The following is an 18269-nucleotide window of genomic DNA, read 5'->3' on the forward strand; positions in this document are numbered from 1 at the left end:
AAGGGAAATTCAGGAAGACTTGTGATTGTTATTAGCTGTTTCTTAAAGGTCAAGAGGGACTCTGACCCTCCTGCAGAGAAATACAGCATACTAGGGCCTCAGAAATTAGCACCTGGCCAGTACCATCACAATGAGAAAGGGACTACACACACTAATATTACATATGCTATACTTAAGAATCTAAAATCAACAAATCAAATAATTGTGTTAGCAGAGTTTTGTTGGGACTATACAGAATGAGCATGAATCGAACAAAAGCAGAAGGGCTATCTAGTTGCAAACTGGACAAGATAATTTCTAAGACCCCTTCTAGCTTCATGCATTTTTTTGTGTGAGGAATCCACGTGGAAGTGAATCATCCTCTGTATTACCCTGAGAAAGATTTAATTCGCTATTTACAGCAGTGCAATTTCACATGATTTTCTCTTAATTTACTTTTCCTCTAAAGGATTGTTTTAATTTGAAATGTCATTAGTTTAGAAGTATTTACATTTTAAATGCTGCATCTGTTACTTTTTAAATGTTAATTTTTCATGGTTGTAAACTCAGACCTTATTTTAAAATAAATAAAGCTTATGGGCAAAATCATGCTATGAAAATAATAACTGCATATGAAGTCTTGTGGTCTGTGTTTTATTTCTCTCAATTAATATAGCAGTGTTCCCAGAAAACAAAATAAAACAAACCACAAAAATCACTGCCTTTTTGAGGTTAATTCTTCCATGAAAACCATGATGGGTCAGGACACCCTTGTGTATTTTTATACCTGCCCATCTTGATATATGTCTAATATTTTCTCCTGCCTGTAATTCTGTAAACATTCTATCCTTAGTGAGTGCTTATTTTTGATGCAATCAAATCCATGGCACACCTGTCTCAGTGGATGAAAAGAGAGTGAGTCATTTGGGAGGACGGCGGTCACATTAACTTTTGGAAGTTACAAAGGATAATTTATGAAATTGAATTTTTGAGGACATAACATGATGCCCTCATGATGGAAAAGAACTCATGGATCTACTGAAAGAGGTTATCTCCTCATTCTCACTAAGAGGTTGCAGAGTCATTGCCAAATTAAACTCTAGGGTAAGTACTGTAGAGGTTAGTAAAGTAAGTAGATGTAGCCAACTGTAAAAAGTTTCAATCAGCAAGTTGATTCTCAGGCTGTTCCTCCATGACTGTAAACCAGCCCAGTCTAACATGTTTGTACATTTCTGTTCTGCTTCAGTTTTGGAAACACTGTTTTTCTCCGGTTGCACATGCTGTATGTGTTTTGGGGCTACAAATCTGAGGAATAACAGAACCAGTGTTTTGCCATTGAGTTGTGGCCTTTGATTGCCAGTGGAAGCAGGATGTTTCATGTGGTCACCGAGATCCTTCCCTAGCTGTACATTGAACGGAGAGAAGAGCATACGAATGGAGGATAAAAGCCTACCCTCTGATGGACCAGGGCACAGAGAACACCGTGTCAGGACAGCATTTCATAATGACAAGGAAAAGCAATTTGCTCATCTAGGTGAGTGCTTTATACTCTGCGTGTGTAACCTGAAGAAGGTAAATTACTTTTTCCTGGTACCACTTGGTATCCAGGAGGAGGTAATTTACCTCACAATGTCAAGACACCCTGCTGCCACAAAAGTGGTTATATCCCTGGCTTGATATGAGGAGAGTACTTGGCTACAGTCAGGCTGATCCCTTCATAAATCACGCTATCCAAGGCTGAGATGTTTCAGAACATACAAGCAAGTGCACAAATGAACAGATGCTCTTTTTTTTTCTTCTATGGGTCGTTAGGAGCATGTTTTTCATTTCTCCATTGGTTGTGATTTAACTACACTCTTCCTTTGGCAACAGGTTTGATTTTTTTTTTTTAAAGTCTATAATGATTAGAATGAAAGTAAACTTTTCTCACTGACCTATAGGAATAAATTCAGTTCCACACATGCCTAGTCGCTAGATGCTAAGGAAATGACTTGCCTTGTTTTCTGTTTTGCAATCCTGCATCTGGAAATGAGGATGTGGTGAAATGGAGACATGAAACAAGCCCACCTCCTTAGGAAGTCTAAAGTGATTGCTAAAAAGACAATGTTCCAAGCAGAATGACCTTTTCTTTAAGATTTATTCATTTATTTAGTTGAAAGGTAGAGTCACAGAGAGTGGGGGAGAGATGGAGATATTCCATCTGCTGGTTCACTCCCCAGATGGCCACAACAGCCAGGGCTAGGACAGGCCAAAGCCAGGAGCATCATCCAGGTCTCCCACGTGGGTGGCAGGGGCTCAAGGATTTGGGCCATTTTCCACCGCTTTTCTCAGGCTGTTAACAGGGAGCTGGATTAGAAGGGGAGCAGCAGGGGTGTGAACTGGCATCCTTATAGGATGTAGGCACTGCAGGTGGTGGCTTTTACCTGTGGCACCACAATACCAGCCACCAGGAAGTCCCTGTTTGAACTCCTTCTTCTTTATGAGAAGAAAAATTATCACTAGGAATTCATTACCTTTGCTGCATCTTTCGAGACAGAACTTTAGTGAGAATAACACTCCCTGTGTATAAATATTCATACTTAGGAATCTTTAAAACATAGTCACACTGGGCAAAGCCAGTTAACTTAAAGCTCAACTTTGGCACATCTGCCTTTCATTAACTGACAAGGCTGCACTGCCCTTTTGCTCCATAATGTCTACAAAACCCAAAGGGAATAGAGTTGTATACAAAGATGAAGAATTGAGATATTGTTCATTCATTTGTTATTTATTAGATATTTTCAGAGAACCTACAACAAGCTAGATATTGTACTTGAATCTGATATCAGAAGATAACACAAATATAATCCTACTGTTCACTTTCAAGGCTTCTAGTCTGGCTAGGTATATGAGCAGTAAGTAGAAAAATAGAAAGAAAAATGAAAATCTGATATAAGAAATGGAGAGGATGCTACAAGAATTTATATGGGAGGGCATAATTTAGGCTAGAGAATGCAGTGTCAATTAAAGCTTCCATTTTTAAAGCGGAGACCAAAGAATAAATGTAGATACCAAGAATGAGGAGGGATTTGAGCATTCCCAGTAGAGAAATTAAGTTGGGTGAAGGTGCTAAGACTTAAACACCTTGAAGCAGCCAAGGAGTTAAAAGGGAATCAATGTAGTGGAGAAAATCTTTTGAGGTAAGAATAACTCAAGATGAGGTTGGTTTGTTGTTTATTAAACATCTGTTAGCAATTACCCTGTGCCTATGACAGCTTTAAGTGCCTTAACAATATTAATTCATTGAATCCCAATGACCCTACAAGGCATGTACTATTATTCCCATTTTATAGATGTGAAAACCTAGGGACAGAAGGTTTTATAGTGAGAGTACAGAACATATTGAGACACTGAAAATCCTTGTGAAATATTTAATATTTTATCAACAGAGAAATACAGTTATTTAAGGCTTTAATACCCTTATTGAATGTATAAATTAGCTAGGTATTAGTGATTAATATCTAAAGGAAACTGGGAGGTAGGAGTCTAGCAAAAATGGATGGGAAAATTAGTCAGGAGGCTACTGCAGTACTCTAGGAGTGAGATGATATCACATGGCAATTCAAATAGTTGGATGTATTCAAGAGATGTTTTAGGGATTCAAACAGCAGAATTTGTAGATGGAAAGACATGATCTAGGGTAGGAGGAAGGTGACGTCAGGTATGGTTTTTATGTTCTCTGACAAAGGAGCAGGAGTTGGCCTTGTGTTCAAGCCCACACCCCATATCAGAGTGCCTGGGTTAAAGTCCTGGCTCTGCTCCTATTTCCAGATTCTTGCTAATGTGCACCTTGGAAAGCAACAGGTGATGGCTCAAGTAGTTGGGACCCTCCCAACCTAATAGAAGTTCTACACTGAGTTCCTGGTTTCAACCTGGCCCAACCCCAGCTGTTGCAGACATTTGGGGAGTGAATCAGCAGATGGAAGATATCCCTTTCTCTCTCTCAATAAGTACTGATGTATTGATATAGTCCACAAAAATAACTAGAGTTTTGAGACCATTTAGGTTATCATAGATGATAGCATTGGGGATATTTATACCACCTCTATATAGTTGGCTCAGGAGTATAGCCATAGGATGATGCTGGAGAGAGGCGATATGATCACCAAAATGGTCCTAGTTTTCAATTTGTGGTCTATTAATAACAGCATTTTTGGTAACTTACATTCCAAGGTTTGAAATACTTTAGCATTTTAAGAGACCCTTCTTTTATCCTGCCATTGGTACTTTGGAAACCTCAATATCTAACATACTTCACTAACCCCTCCCCCCAACTAAGAGTATTCTAATAAAATAATCATCCAGAGAAGAGCTATGTGTTATACAACTTAGCTGTTTTACTCATTTGTAACATTGAAGTGTGCTTTTGCTAGGCCAGATCTCATAATAAAGAGCAGGTTAGATCAATTTTTTTTCACCACACTGGTGAAAATGGAGCATGAAATGATGCCTAGAAAAAGTAATTCACCTAAATCTGCTTTGTGATAAGCTGTTCCCTAGAAACTTACAGCACCTAATAACATTTTCTGGAAAAAAAAAAAAAGAGAGAGAGAAAAAACTTTGGAAGCCATTGTCCCTCCTTTAATCCCACAATCTACTGACTTTATAATCTTCTCTGCAGTTTATTCCTTCTGCTTTTTAAATTTCATCTAATAATTTCAGCTTTTCCTAAATCTTGCCTCAGTCATTCTTTGTATTTTCTCCTCTTGGTTAACTAATGGATATAGATCATTTTATTGGCATTGGGACAAAAAGAATGTATGAAATGAGTAAGTGTGCATGTATGTGCACACATGGTATGTGTATATGTATATATATAAATATATAGGATTTACCAAAAATTTATGAAAATGATAATAGCTTAAGTCAATTTATTTTTTAAGATTTATTAATTTGTTTGAAAGAGAGTGACAGAAAAAGAGATACAGATGAGTGACAGACAGAGAGATCTTCCATTCACTCATTCACTCAAATAGCCTCACAGCCAGACCTGGGCCAGGAAGAAGATAGGACCTGGGAACTCCTGCCAGATCACCCACATGTGCAGGGGCCAAAGCTGTTCGGCCATCTCCTGTGCCTCCCAGGCCCATTAGCATGGGAAGTGATTGGAGGCTAAGTAGCCAGGACCCAAATCCTCAGACCATCTTTCCACATAGATATCCCAATCATTGACTTACTTGGCTGTCCCTAATTAGCCCAACTTAGACACTCACAATGCGTAAGTATTTCAAAACTTCATGTTGCACAGGATAAATATCTATGTAATTCTTATTTTTTAAATTAACTTTTAAAAATGACAGTAGACTAATTTGGCATTTATTATTGAGTTCTACTCTTCTAGTCACCTTGGCATGTGAGAGTAGAGCACAGGATTTTGACTCTGTGTTCTGTGCTCTGCAGATGAGGAGGGGGCTACTAAGAAGCCAGGTCTGCTTTGACTCCATCTGTCTTCACGAGTTCCATTTTCCACAGGAATTTGGGCAGGATGATCTTCAGCGATCCTCCTACTGCTAATGTTCTGTGAGTCTTTTGCTATGAAAAACTACAGTTTGATAAAATTAAAATTACAAAAAAAATCATCTTTTTAGTGGGTACAGCTTCTCTGATATTTTTTCCAAAAGAAACTGCGAAGATGAGAGTATGAGATTGAAGGCAGATTAAAAGGAAGACTTGTCAGATTTTTCATAACAGAAGTGCATGAAAGACAAAAGAAAAAATTAGCACTTTAATAATATTACTTTCTCACACTAAAAAATAATAATAATTGAGACTATGAAATGTGTTGAAGTACATTTCCTTGGCTAGATAGTTTTTGTGTCAGATGAATATTGACCTCCTGATGAAACGTTGCTGTTTCTTTTTTTCCTAATCAATTCTCATGTTAATGTGATGTGAATACAAAGAGAACAGATTCCATGTAGTTCAAAGATACAGTTCAAAGAACATGACACTTCTCTTTCCCCCTCTTTCTCTCCCTCCCTACCACCTCTTTTCATCCTCCCTTTATTCCTTCCTTCCTTTCTTCTTTAATTATTGACATAACATTTTTATTTACATTATAGTCAAAGGCTTAATGCTCCACTAAATGAAGAGTACAACCAATAAAAGTAAAAAGACTGTAGTGCCATTTAGATGTTTTCATTGATCACCTTTTATTATTTTATTATTTCTATATCATTGGTTCTATAAACCATCTCCAAAATTCAGAATTTCTGAAGAACTGTAATAATGAAAAAAAAGTTCAGTTAAAAAGGAAAAATTGTGAATATAATCTATTATATAAAAAACTATGAGTTCAATACACAAAGTATGTGGACAAATATAAATTAGTGAAAGAAATGAAAGATGGAAAGATGTTTGCAAATGGCAGAGTGAGCTTTTTGAAAACTAAAAAAAAAAAAAAAAAAATCCTCCACATGACTTGACTTCAGCCCAAGGAGAACTTGATAACATGAATTTGGCCTTGGCTGGAAATATGAATTGCCAAGGGAGATGGCTCAGCATTGCCTCTTGACATCAAATTTTGCATGAAGAAGAGCATTTTGTCTAAGCCAGACAAGCTATAGACTGGAAAGACTCTAGCAGTGTTAAAGGACCTCAGTGTGAAAAAAAATGCTACAGGTACAGAAAGTTATAAAGTAAAAATCTATATTATCACATCCAGAGAGTTCCCCTCTCTCTACACTTTGGATTATCACTCCAGTGGTAAAAGGAGAAGCCATTAGGAGGTGGAGGCATAACAATTCTGAGAGGCCGGCCCTGTCGTTCACTAGGCTAATCCTCTGCTTGCGGCGCCGGCACTCTGAGTTCTAGACCCAGTTGGGGTGCCGGATTCCGTCCCTGTTGCTCCTCTTCCAGTCCAGCTCTCTGCTGTGGCCAGGGAGTACAGAGGAGGATGGCCCAAGTGCTTGGGCCCTGCACCCCATGGGAGACCAGGATAAGCACCTGGCTCCTGCCTTCAGATTAGTGCGGTGTGCCGGCAGCAGTGCGCTGGCCACGGCGGCCATTGGAGGGTGAACCAACGGCAAAGGAAGACCTTTCTCTCTGTCTCTCTCTCTGTGTCTAACTCTGCCTGTTCCAAAAAAAAAAAAAAAAAAATCCTGAGAAGGAGAGAAATTAGGATGAGATCTAAAGTGAGAGTTTCAGGTAGGGTTACAAAGACCTCTACTCACCCTGTAAAATAGAAAACATGCTATCTGCAGTCACCCTTGTTTTCTAAATAGTGATTGGTAAACAATAGATAGTCAAGAAATGTTTGTTGAATGATCAGAGGGAAATGGTAGTAAATTTTTTTTTAAAAAAAATGAATACCAGAAGGGGCTGGTGTTTAGTAAAAATTTCTAATGAAAATGCAAAAGAATGATAAAAGTGATTGGGATTAGGAAAGGGCCAAGAGGGGTTGATCCCTGGCTGGGTTTTCAAATGACAGACATAATGACAGTCTCTCCCTTGTACTTTATTAATCTGTAACCAGAATGTCAAAATTGAAAAAAGTAAAACAGTTAGATACACATGGAAACCCAATAGTAGAACAGTTGTTTAAATGTTTTATTGAAGCATTTGAAGTATCACAATAAAACAGAAATGCCAGATTTCTGGAGATATGAAAATACTAAAAATTATTTGAAATAAATGAATTATTGACACCAAATGATATGGCCTATACTCCAAATTTGATAATATTCAGGAAACTTCTAGAATGGATGATTAGGCAAAGCCAAACTGACATGGTTGAATGCTGGCTCTGCCTCTAACAGCTGTCTAAATGTCAGTAAGTTATATAACCCCTCTATGCTTCAGCTTCCTCAGCTTTAAAATTGGAATACTGCTATTACTTGTCTAATAAAGATCTTGTGAAGACTGAGTCCTCCTAAGGCATGAAGAAAATCCCAGCCACGTAATAAGTGCCTATCAGATTGATATCATTGTTTTTATTATTGATAACACTAAAATGAAAGTGATCATCACCAGGGGATACATCCACTAAGAAGCAATCCTACTTCATATGAACACTTTCCTTCTTTATTTTGGAAAGGTTTTTGTGTTACTTATTCAAGGATGTCTCACATGTGTGTTTGGATGCCAGTGGAGTCACTTGATGATTTTATAGGTTTCCTTGTGATGATAGCAATGTCATTCTTGGGAAAAATATTTACCCTGGAGAGTATAATAATACTAGGAGGACAAATGACTTAGCATATTTTCTACCTTTAGGGACTACACAGAGTACTAGAAGTTATGGTCAAGATTCTGCTTATCGTAAAAAACTTTATATTAATTAAAATTTCTTCAAAATTATTACTTTTAGAGTTGAAAGTAATTTGGAAATCCTTCCAGTCCAAATGTTAATATGATAACTCAAAAACTGAGGCTAGGAGTTGTCCAGTGAATTGTCCAAAGGCACATGGCTAATGTGTAGCAGCTGTTATGTGAACTTACATTTTTTGGTTACCAGATGTGTGTGTGTGTGTGTGTGTTTTAAGATTTTATTTAGTTGAGAGGACAGAGAGAGGGAGAGACAGAGGAAAAAGGTCTACCATCTGCTGGTTCACTCCCCAAATGCTGCAATGGCCAAAACTGGGCATATTGGAAGTCAGGGTCCAGGAGCTTCTTCTGAGTCTCCCACGTGGGTTCAGGGGTCCAAGCCATCTTGGGCCATCATCTACTGCTTTCCCAGGACATAGCAGAGAGCTGGATTGAGAGAGGAGTAGCCAGGATCAGTGCCCATATGATGTGCTGACACTGCAGGTGGAGGCTTAGCGTACTACACCACAATGCCAGCCCCTACCAGATGTGTTTGAAGCCTATCATCTTGTAAGAGGAAAGCTGAAATACAGGTATTTGTGTCTCTCTATCACTATTGCTATAGGATGGCATTTTCTCATCACTCAGCAATACAAAATCAAGGTGCTATTAATACCTCTTGGCTGACCATGGTGGTACATGTGTTGAGGTTTTCTGTTATTATTCCAGGCATTACCTCACCTGCTTTCCCACCTGGATCCTCATTGTATTCTCTGAAGGGTTTAGGTAGTTTTCTGAAGCTTAAGATTGGGAGCAGATTTATTGGAATTCTTTGAGTAATACAGAGCAGAATTTCACTGGTTGGGCTGAGTTAAAATCTTGGGGTCTAAATTTTTTAATTGAAATGTCTGTGGGTTATGCAAGCCTTCTTTGATTTGATAGAGATGCCAGCACCTTTCTGTCTCTTACAGTTGCTTGAGTTGTGATCCCTGACACAGAAGTCAAAGATTTTATACATGGACTTGGCTTCACCTCTAGACACATCTCAGTTTTAATCTTTACCCTGTCAGCTTTCCTCCCTTCACACACTTTTCCTAGTAAGCACTATTCCTACTCACTTCTTTCCCTGTTGAGTTCTGGCTTCAGACAATGGGGTAGCTTCTGGTGGAGCAATTTATTGTTTTGAGGAGGAATGGGAAGTCCTAAGGCTAGTGGAAGGGAGCAAGAAAGAATGAGATAGCTTCAACTCTGGACAACAATGACCTTTTTCTACAGTATCCAAAGATCAAACACACTTCACTACAACATGGACTATTTCCCTTCTGAAATTCTAATTGCTTTTAATTGAGAAGCTGTGTTTTTCCAGTTACTATAAGGTTGATATCCTTTCTTAAGGAAAACTACCCTGGCCTTTGACTGTTAAGAGTAAGAGTACATTATCTTTCTCACTATATTAGGAGAATTTGTAACCTGCTGTATGTTAACTGCCAGTGAATGGCCCCAGGCCCAAGCTGCTTTTTTCTAATCTGAGAAACGTAGCTCTGGACTACAGGAAGTGGTGAAAGAATTTCTTGGCTGATGCTCACTCCATTATTCTGACTTACTAAAAACTCCAGAAATGTTTGTTGAATGCCAGTTATGCTGCAGGCATTGAATTATTTGTCTCAGCATTCCTAATATCGAAGACAGAACTGCTGCCCTGGAGGAGATGACAACATTTCCGTGGTTTTTAGTTTGATAAAATTTAATGAAGAATGTCAGCAAGAGTTGGCAGACTCTGGGAAAGCCTCATGAATCCACTGAGAAGACTGCTGATTCTGTGGGGACTGGGTGAGGGGATAGAGGAGGTGTTCTACAAATAAGGAAAAGATACGGAAGAGATAAGGAAAAAATAAGGAAGAGATACGGCTGGTAATAGGAGAGTCTGTTGATTCCAGAGGAAGGTTATCACAGTATTAAGAATTAACAGTAAAAAGGTAGGGAGCAAAGTCAGTTTCAAAAATTTATTCTTCATTCACATAGCATTAGTCTATGCTCCAGAAAAGTAAGCTCTTTTGTGTATTCACCGTTTCCTGAACATCTTATGTTTGCTCAACATTGAGTTAGTGTTTTGGAATAAAGAGATGAGTAAGATGCAACCCATACCACTGAGTACCATACAATCTGGTGATCATAATTAAAGATACTTCCAAATGAAACAAGAAACACGTCATCCTCCCCAACACCAAGAACACTATTTTGAAAAGATGGATAAATGACAGTAGTCTATTTGTTAAGGAAAATTACTCCAAGTCAATATTATGTCCAAGCCCTTTCAATGTGTCACATAATAAATAATGTCATGTATCATATCTCTCATTGCATTAATATTTGTGAATCCATTCATTTTAAATTTGAAAATGTTTCTTTATTATATGTCAGGTGCAATGCTAAATTCTAGGGATTTGGAAATGGCCAGAATAGACTTATTATACATTGTCATTGAGTGTATAATCTATCAAAGCTTGAGAATGCACACATACTATATGTGAGAGAGCCACATCTAACTTAGATTTAAAATGTCAGGGTGGGGCAGAGTTTTTGGAGGAATCTAAATGGAGAATCAAATAGAGCTGTCTGGACTATACATAAGATGAAAATTGCCCCAGACCTAGGAAAGAGCATGTAAGGAGATCTGAATAGGAGGGAAACAATAAGGTACAACTGACAGAATTCAAGAATAATCTGAGCCTCTTTGCTTTTTCCATAAAGACCATTTCTGTGTTGTGACATACTCAAAAGAAACAAAATGCTATACCAAAAATGCTTGGAATTTTAGTAAGTCACAGAACACAGAAAATTCCCAATAGTCCTTTTGAGGATTACATCCATTTGGGTTCCTTAAAAGCAGAGCCCAAGGCCAGAATTTGGGTTAAGTGTGCCAGACAGTGTTCTTTTGGAGGCAGACACTGTGAAGGAAAGCAGGATAACGAAAGAGAGCTGAGCATGGGTGTGGAATCAGGTAAAAGTCTCACTTTTGCTCAGTCCTCTGCCAGAGAGCTCTTTGGCACGAATCACAGTAGAGTTGCTCCCACTGCTTAAGAAAGGGGGGCTAGCCGGAGCTGTGGCTCAACAGGCTAATCCTCCACCTAGCAGCGCCGGCACCCCAGGTTCTAGTCCCGGTCAGGGCACCATATTCTGTCCTGGTTGCCCCTCTTCCAGGCCAGCTCTCTGCTATGGCCCAGGAGTGCAGTGGAGGATGGCCCAAGTGCTTGGGCCCTGCACCTCATGGGAGACCAGGAGAAGCACCTGGCTCCTGGCTTCGGATCAGCGCGGTGTGCCGGCCGCAGCGCGTCAGCTGCGGCGGCCATTGGAGGGTGAACCAACGGCAAAAGGAAGGCCTTTCTCTCTGTCTCTCTCTCTCTCACTGTCCACTCTGCTGTCAAAAAAAAAGAAAGGGGGGCTGCTCTTTTTGTACCTGTAATAACCAATCATTGGCAGAAAGCATAATGTTGGGAGCATAATTTCCTTGGTCGGATACATAAAATTCCGGCCTTTTTTCTTCCTTGATTATACAGTCTTGTCTGGAGGTAGTAATACAGACAGGGTCCTTGGAAAATTGGGAGGGGAAGAAAATGTGGACACTTCTGCTATGATCTTTTGTCAGTATTTTTGCAGTGCAGCATATAGAGTGATGCTGGGAGAAACTAAGGCAGGACAGGCAAGGAGGAAGCTGGGTGATGGGGAACACAGACAAGAATCCAACTGTACTCGGGGTGAATTTAGTGCAACAGAGCTTCTCGGATGGAGGTCTGAAAATGTGGACTGCTCTGTCTCACTGTGACTCAGAAGACCTGACAGCTTGCATTGACCTCTGCTTTGCCCAGAGTGAATCATGGATTCCTGAAAGAATCATAAACTTGGTTTTGTAGTTGTTTGGAGGTTACGGCAAGGAATAGTATTTTTCTATCTTGTAATTGGTCTTGGAATGACATACTCCTACAATGATTTTGTAGGGTCGTAAAAATAGAGAAGGCTGCCAGGAACTACATCCTCTGCATGTCCCCCATATTTACCCTACGTCCTCAAATTTGATCTTTCAGAAGGAAATCCTTTTATTTATGTAATCTGTTATCTGAATTCCCGTATGTACTTTATTTCCTAGACACTCCCATTTTATATCATCTCTCTAGTACAGGGCTTTACTCAAGGATATTTTTTCTTTTTTTAGAGTTATTGCCTTTTTATGATCACTATTAATTAGTAAGATATATTCTATTATGGATAGTACACAGAGAACCAAATTATGCTGCTCAGACAACCAACTCTTAAAAAATAACCATGATTTATTCAGTCTCATTGTTTCTGGAGTGTGTAGTCAGATGGCATATGTTTATAAACCGCCATTAGGCTTTCAGTATTGTTCTTGAGTCTGTTGAATATTTTGATGGAAAAGAAGGTAGAAATGACTCCTACTTCTGAGGAAGTAACAAACTTAGGGGAATAAATAGAACACAAACAAGTTAAAATACTCAATATTGAAAAACAAAACCACAAACATAGACACAGGGCTATATATAGATGTGTTGAAACAGGGAGCCCTTAATTCTTTTAGGGGCAATATTTAGTATTTCACTGTTACAAAGTGCAGCTGAATAACTCAGAGAGAAACAAAATATAAAAATATAAATAAAATGTAGAATTATTGTTTTTGAAAAATTATATTTATGTGTAATATATGCATGAACACCACAAAAAAGTTACACGAAACCATTTACAGCAATTCCTTATGGGGAGGGAAAGATTTTGGTAGGGTTGAGTGTGGAATGGAGACTGTACTTGAATTTTGTTCACTTAACATGCTTTCCTATTTTTAGTACGATCGGAATGTATGCATTGCATTTTATCTGACAAATAAGATAAAGGGGAAATTATATCAAACAAGTTAATATCAAATCTTGAACTAGTGAAGAATGCCTTCTACGATTTTTATTATCACACCTCCAGGATGTGAAACAAGCCAACAAAAAAAGAGGACTGCCAGTTCTGCTGCATCAAAGCAGGATTATGAGGTACAGTCATTTACCAATAACCAAGGGAAATTGCCTCTCGTCACTTTGATGTTCTGTGAGACTTCACAGGGACTTGCTAGGTCACTATGCTCTCTTCTTCCTGCTGAACTGCTCTGATCCTTGGTCACTTGAGCATCTCTGTGAGTCAGATTTAATGACAAGGAATTTATTTTTTGCCAGAGAAAATATTCTCCAAGATAATTCTAGCCATATGAGGGTAATATTAGTAGATTTGGCAGTAGTCTGGGAAAGCAATCTGACTTGAAAGAGTTCCCATGAGTGTCTTGGAGGAAAATTCAGAAGATAAACATGTGCAGCACAATCTCAGGGTACCTACTTTTAGAAGACAAGGTTTCCACAAGTTGAGTAGCTTGTCAACTCCTCCAGGAGAATGATCTAACCTCTCCGTTTGCCTGGGACTGAGGGATTTTCCTCAGATGCAGAGTTTCATACAAACCAAGGAAGTCTTTAACAAATTGGGACAAGTTGGTTATCCAGTAGTGCAAGGAGCAAGACACACTAATTCAACTAATGTTTATTAAATTCCCAATACATACTGTGTCCACTGTGGTAGACAGTGTGGTTTAGAACAGTGAATAAAACATACACATTCACAATTTCTGCCCTTATTAAGTCTTTACTTGAAAGGATAAAAGCCTAACATTGAATACTCAACACGGTTTTCCCAATTAACATATGTGGTTTGGTTAAGTGCAGTTGACGCTCAAGAAGAGAAATATACCATATCAGGGAGAATTTTCTGTAAACTAGAAAGGACATGCAGCTTCTAAATAGAGTGCCTGGATTTCCACTCCCTCAGCTTCTTGCATATAAGGACTTCTCAAGAGATATTGGCTGAATTGAACTGACATGAATTTTAGAGCAAATTTCCCTTCATTAACTGGAACCAGAGAAGAGGAGAAAGTCTTAGGGAATGGAGTCTGGCCTCTGTTTTGGGCAGATGCTCAGTTGATGTTGTTACGTACTCTGAAATCTTGTCCTTTCTGGAACTCAACAAACAGGATTTTATCTGTTCTTTTACTTAGAGATATCAGGCTCATGGGAACTGATTCAAAGTAATTTACATTTGGTTGTTGAGCTAATCAGCAGCCTGAATATTTACATACAATAATCATAGCCACCTCTTTCTGAAATCAAAGCAGCTGCGAAAAGTGATTAACAACGTGAAAGATGCTCAAGGTGAAAGATGCTCAAGAACTGAGAATGATAAGTTAGAGCCCTTGATGGATGATCTTCCTCAGGCTCTGGGGGACCAATGACTCATTAGTTGTTCTGTGTGCCAAAACTGCTACGTGGATAGCATGTTGAAGTCACTGATCAGGATTCTGTGTTATGATGTAATAGAATCACAGTGTCAAGACTCAGGGAGACTTGAGTGTCACCCAGACTTGTCAGTCAACTGACTGCATGAGTCAAGAGGAGGGTCACCTCACTTCTCTGGCTACAGTTTCCTATATGAGAAAACCCGGGTTATTCAGTGATTGATCAAGACCGTGTGTGAAGATAGATCCAGTGATCATAGCCTATATTTCACTCATTTTTTATTCAAGAAATCTTTTCATCATTACTTTGTAATTACAATAACATTGTTTCTCAATTTAATAGACTTCATGATATACTTTAACCTGATGTATGTTAACTATATAATAGTGACTTTGGAATAATATATACTAAAGGACTTTAATCTTACTGGTACGATGCCCTCCCCCCAACCCCATTACGCTGTAGACCAGGGAAGAAGTAAGGGCAATATAAGAATGTTTGGTCCTAAAACACTTAAAGAAGCCATATAAACTGGTTTGCAGAATAGACAGTGGCAGGAAGGAAAGGTGAAGAGTTATCCACAAGCCATTGTTTCCCACTGATCCAAAGTTTGTTCAACAGGACATTGATACTTCTATTTTTCTGGGTTTTGCATGTATGAGCCTAATGTGGGGTTTCACAGCATTCCACACACTACATCTGCACCAGTATGACATAAGAGACTTCAAATTTCCTCAGATTCTGTAAAAATGGTTATTGAGATGGCAGCTGGACCAAGAGACAGGACAGGACTAGCAGACCTAAAGTGGTACTTTAGCTGGTGTATCACTTTTCCCCTGGGATCTAAATAGGAGAAAGTTGGTATTAATTTGTTAATGGAAACTCCTCTAAATATTATCAAGTAGTCTCATAGAAAGACCACTGAATCAGAGGTATCTGGATTTGATCTAAGATTCACTAGTTACTAGTTTTTTGACCACAGATAGTCACTTAGATCTACAACAGGGTCATAAAAAGATGGAAGCAAAATTTTTGGATTTGTGTACCTAACTTCCCCTTTCTGATAAACTACTATATATTAGCTATAAGTTCCTCATTCCATTAAAACAAATAAACAATTGAAACAAAACAAAAAGCCAGATATGTGTTGGTTCATAGAATATGTAAGAAGTCAATTTAACATACTGTAGACCTCTGACCTGATCTGCATAAGCATTTTCATGGTTTATACAGTAGATGAGTCAAAGGGATGGGCCACAATCTGTCCTGGTTAATGTTTCCCTTTGTGAGCATTCCAGGCACCAACCCTGAGGTCATGATGAACTGTCCCATCTTCCAAAGAGTGGATAGCAAAATACTGTTGTGAGCGAAAACCTTCTGTTGTCCTTCACTGAAGCTATTTCTCTTGCCTGCATGTCCACTGGCCAGGAGTGGCTGATGCTTTCCATTGGCAGGAATAGCCTTCACTACCAACCTGATGTTTACTTACCTCCTCTCACCAGTGCTGTGTGTTTACCCTGTGAAGACTTAAAGACCGTATTTGTTAACTGATGCAAAGCCATGAAAATGTTTGACTTTTCTCACCTATAGATCTTGGCTAAAAGGCAGCACATGTTGAGATGCAAGAAAAAACTTTCCTTATGTAACATAAAAAAAATTAAAATTTTCTAAATATTGCAAAATTGATGTAATGTTTACTAATTATTGGTCACATACCAGATGTGATCTTCTCTAAAGTTGATTCCTAGACCTAGAAATTTATATATGCATATATCTCTACATAACTTTATATATATATTCATAAATTAAATTTAATATTACATACTTAAAATAATTATAATTTAATATAACATTATATATTTAATATAATGATATTATTATTAAATGGAATTAAAGCAGTCAGGGCAAGGAGGTATTAATTTATTTTCAACAATGGGAATTAATAATTTTTATTGTTTACTACTCATGAGCAGGAACAATTTTACAACCACCTTCTAAGGGCTAGAAGTAGTAGAAAAACTAGTATGGGTACATTTTTTCAAACTGAATTTTTATGCCACTGTATTCAACTGTTATGACACATGTTTTTGTATCAGTTATTGCAATCTAATCTTTCCCTCCTCTCTTGGAGAAGTAAGAATGATTACACAATTATCTATGACTAGTGAACCGCGTGAAAAATCACACATTCTTGGGATCAGATTTAGGATGATGCAACACACTATTATATGAAGCTGGAAATGCAATAAATCCTTCATTCCATTGTTATTTAATTACATAGAGTCCTCTTTCATTTGGAAGCACTGGAGGTGGCAGTTAGTGGTGAATAGTCTAAAATTAGATATTCTTAGACTTTAACCATTCAATGATTTTCAGATAGATGTTTATGTTTACGCTTACAAGGCCTCGCTCGGTTTACATTTTTATCATCATAGAAAATAACAATTGAGCCCTAAATTTCACCTGTTTCACCTAAATTTCACCATATTCTATTGTTTTAACCCCTTGCAAAGCAAACTAAATATATTTTGTATAGCTAAAACTAGTCTCATCCTTTATGCAACTTGGTGTACATCAAGCTGTTTCATCTTTCTTTATTTTGACAGGCAGAGTTAGACAGTGAGAGAGAGAGACAGAGAAAAAGGTCTTCCTTCTGTTGGTTCACCCTCCAAATGGCCACTACAGCTCGTGCGCTGCGGCCGGTGCACCATGCTGATCCGAAGCCAGGACCCAGGTGCTTCCTCCTGGTCTCCCATGCGGGTGCAGGGCCCAAGCACTTGGGCCATCCTCCACTGCCTTCGCAGGCCACAGCAGAGAGCTGGACTGGAAGAGGAGCAACCGGGACAGAATCCAGCGCCCCGACCTGGACTAGAACCCGGTGTGCCGGCGCTGCAGGTGGAGGATTAGCCTAGTGAACCACGGTGCCAGCCTCATCTGTTTTTTCCTTCTTGCAGCCTTCTGCCATATCCAAATATCAAGAACCTATTTTTTGTTTATTTATGAAATATTTATTGAGATATTATTTTATACTAGATATTAAACTAAATATTAGTAAAAAATAGTCAATTAAAGAAACACCTATGGCCTCTATTTTTAAGGAATTTAATGTCTAAACAGGGATTGGTCCTTTGGAAATCCTTGGATAAATATCTGCAGGTTTTCTGAAATTGTCACAAAAATTTGTGTGACTCTACATTTTTTTAAAGTAGGTCTGAAGTATTTATTATAATCTCATTGATTTGGGGCTGGTGTTATACATGGCTTAAGCTGCAACCCATATTGGAGCACTGATCTCTGTTTCCATTTCTCCACTTTTGGTCTAGCTCCCTGCTAATGTGCCTGGGAAGGCAGTGGATGATGGCCCAAATACTTGGAAACCTGTCAGTCACATGGGAGACACAGATGGGATTCCTGGCTCCTGGCTTTAGCCTGGCCCAATCCCAACTCTCAGGACCATTTGAGGAGTGGAGCATTCGGTAGAAGATCTCTTTCCCTATGTCTCTCCCTCTCTCTCTTTCACTCTGCCTTTCAATTAATAAAATAAATCTTTAAAAAAATTAAATTATTTTAAAAGTGAACAAATTTCCTAAAAAGATGAAAAAATGAGTTTAGTGAAGGGGCAGTGCATGGTAATGAAGAAGAATTTTGATAAAGTTATGCTTTTGTTCTATA

At 38.5% G+C, this 18269-nt stretch overlaps 1 pseudogene; it reads left to right on the top strand.

Annotated features, from left to right (window-relative positions):
* Positions 1 to 18269, top strand: part of LOC133763370 (histone H2A.Z-like) — a 184255-nt pseudogene that overhangs the window by 146680 nt on the left and 19306 nt on the right.

Source organism: Lepus europaeus, chromosome 7 (genome assembly GCF_033115175.1).
Source record: "Lepus europaeus isolate LE1 chromosome 7, mLepTim1.pri, whole genome shotgun sequence".
NCBI lineage: Eukaryota > Metazoa > Chordata > Mammalia > Lagomorpha > Leporidae > Lepus > Lepus europaeus.